Source organism: Microcebus murinus, chromosome 2 (assembly GCF_040939455.1).
Source record: "Microcebus murinus isolate Inina chromosome 2, M.murinus_Inina_mat1.0, whole genome shotgun sequence".
NCBI lineage: Eukaryota > Metazoa > Chordata > Mammalia > Primates > Cheirogaleidae > Microcebus > Microcebus murinus.
Window position 1 is genome coordinate 98,820,144 of NC_134105.1, and position 2,970 is coordinate 98,823,113.

The 2,970-nt window shown below is 50.1% G+C and overlaps 1 non-coding gene across 1 annotated transcript; it reads left to right on the top strand.

Annotated features, from left to right (window-relative positions):
• Positions 1–275: 275 nt before the first annotated feature.
• Positions 276–347, top strand: TRNAE-UUC (transfer RNA glutamic acid (anticodon UUC)). Its single transcript has one exon. It is a non-coding gene; the product is annotated as a tRNA-Glu (tRNA).
• Positions 348–2,970: the final 2,623 nt, after the last annotated feature.

A 2,970-nucleotide genomic window follows, 5' to 3' on the forward strand; every position in this document is an offset into this window, starting at 1 on the left:
GCGCTGCCCGCTTCCGCCCTCCCCGCAACCTCGCCCACCGCCCGGCCCCGCGAGTCTCCGCGCTGCGCCTCGCTAAGAGGCAGCTGTAGGGCAGTCGGACGAGGTAACTCGGGCCGGGACTGTGGCCCTGGGGGGCCCGGCAGATGCTCCGCAGGGAGGGAACGGCCCTATGAAACGACTCCTGGAGCGTCGGGGACCTCCACAAGGCCCAAACGTTTCTGGGCTCAGGAAAGGAGTCATTCCCGAAAGAGCGTATGAGACTTGACTTTACGCAGTCCCTGGTGGTCTAGTGGCTAGGATTCGGCGCTTTCACCGCCGCGGCCCGGGTTCGATTCCCGGTCAGGGAACTCCTTTTGCACCATCCCGCACCCTCCAAGGCCCACGTGCAGGGAGCCGCCGCACCCAGTGCCAACCTCTCGCCAAGGATGCCAAGCAATGCTGGGCTGCTTCTCAGGACGCGCAGGACTTGCTTAGATCTGCGTCGTCGGTCGTCACCCGCACAAGTGACATTGCAGAGCTCCTGAGCGTCTTGCACACGCTTAACCGCGCGCGGATGCCGACCCACGTGGAGCCCACCCGAGACCCCCACGCTTCTTGCCGCCGCCTGAGTTCCCAATGACCAACAGAGGCCAAGCCAACTCGTGGCGTTGGAGCCGCACCCTGGAAACGGGCCGGTTAGCTGAGCCTCCTCGGCTCCTTTTCTAGGTAAAGTGCTTGTCAGGGCCTTGGGCAGAGGTGACTGGAGGCGATTCCCGCGAGGGTGGGAGGGGGTGAGCGGAGGGTAAGGTCCTTGAGGGCTGTCCCCCTTGTAGAGAGAGCGGCAACAGGGAGGTGACCTTCACTGACCCAACAGAGGCAGCGTGTGATGTTTGCACAAATGGAAAGCTAGTACCAGGCCCATAAGCGGAAGGTCGGTGTGAAAATCAGTGCGGGAACGTCAAAACAATGGCATCACAGTCAGTTCCCACAATTTCAACTCTACCAAGCACATGCCCAGGTTTTCCCTTTTCCATTCAATACTCCCAACAGGTGTTGGGATAAATCCTGCTTCTCTGTAAGTCAAGAGGAGGGCGAGAGTCAGGGAGGAGACTCGGACTGACTTGACAGAGGCAGCAGGTAGAAACACGGAGATGGGATGGTGTGGTGGCTGCTGGTCTGCAGCCGCTGCTGAAAGGCGTCTGGTTAGGCAGATGGTGGGTTGTCATGTGGGGGACTGTCCCGTGGGATGCTTTGGCAAAGAGCCAGTTTGGAAGAATGGCGACCCTGAGTAGACGGTGGGGGGAATAGGAGGCTGTGCTGTGCCAGTAGGGCATGCACTGCTGGCAGGGACCAGGGACAAGGGACAGGGCCGAGGGGCAGGAGGGAGAGAGGTGGACCATAGACACGAAGGTGGTACTCCCTAGGCAAGGCTAGTCCACTGCACTCGGGATGTGCTGACCCCTGTGATCTCCCCACATGGGGGAAACTCGTCTGGGGTCTTTGTGCCGGTGGGCACCTGGGTTCTCCACAGACTTGCATAAGGACACCAGAGGTCCTTTGCCGCCCTCCTCCTCCTCCGGATTTTGAGGTCACTTCCTTGGTACTCTCACTGAACCTCATGAACAGCAATAGAGAACTCAGATATAAAAGCACCTTCCTACAGCCAACTGATCTTTAACAAAGCAGATGATAATGGACACTGGGGAAAAGAAGCCCCGTTCAATAAATGGTGCTGGGAAAATTGGATAGCCACATGCAGAAGAATGAAGCAGGACCCCTATCTCTCACCACTCACAAAAATTAATTCAAGATGAATAAAAGATTTCAATGTAAGGCATGAAACCATATGAATTCTAGAAGATTTGGTCCTCACCTGGAACACAAAAATACATTAACAAATTTCTAAAGGAAAATGTAGCTAAAAGTCCTCTAGATATTAGTCTAGGCAAAGAATTTGTTTATGACTAAGACCCCAATGATAATTACAGCAGCAACAAAAGTAAATAAATTGGACTTGATTAAATTACAAGGCTTCTGCACAGCTAGGGAAATAATCAACAGAATAGACAGCCTACAGAACAGGAGAAAATATTCCCAATCTACACATTTGATAAAGGGCTAACATCCAGAATCTACAAAGAATTCAAACAAATTGGCAAGAAACAACAACAACCACCCCATTAAAAAGTGAGCAAAAGACATGAACAGAAGTTTTTCAAAAGAAGGTAGACAAATGGCCAACAAACTTAAGGAAAAATGCTCAACATCACCAATCATCAGGGAAATGCAAATTAAAACCACAATGAGATATCACCTTACTCCTGTTAGAATGGCTTTTATTAAAAAGTCCAAAAGCAACAGGTGCTGGCGCTGACGCAGACAGAAAGGAACACTTATACACTGTTGGCCAGACTGCAGATTAATACCACCCCTAAGGAAAACAGTATGGAGATTTCTCAAGGAACTCAAAGGAGACCTACCATTCAATCTAGCAATCCTACTACTGGGCATCTCCCCAAAGGAAAAGAAGTCATTTTATCAAAAAGACATCTGCACTCTAATGTTTATAGCAGCGCAATTTACAATTGCAAAGATCTGGAATCCATACAAGTGCCCATCAATTCATTAGTGGACTAACAAAATGTGGTATATGTATGCCATGAAGTACTACTCAGCCATAAAAAAGGAGGAATGAATGCCTCTTGCAGGAATTTGGAAGGGCTTGGAGATCATTATCCTAAGTGAAGTATCTCAAGAATGGGAAAACAAACACCACATATATTCCCTAATAAATTGGAAGTAAGTGATGAGCACACAAGTGCATAGAGGGAAGTAAGTCACTGGAAATCAAGCAGGGAGGAGGGGGAGGAGGGGAGGGGCAAAAACCCACCTAATGGGTACAATGAACACTATTCAGGTGATTGGCATGTTTATAGTACTGACTCAAGCCATGTGACAAAAACATTTGTATCCATTTAGTATTTTGAAATA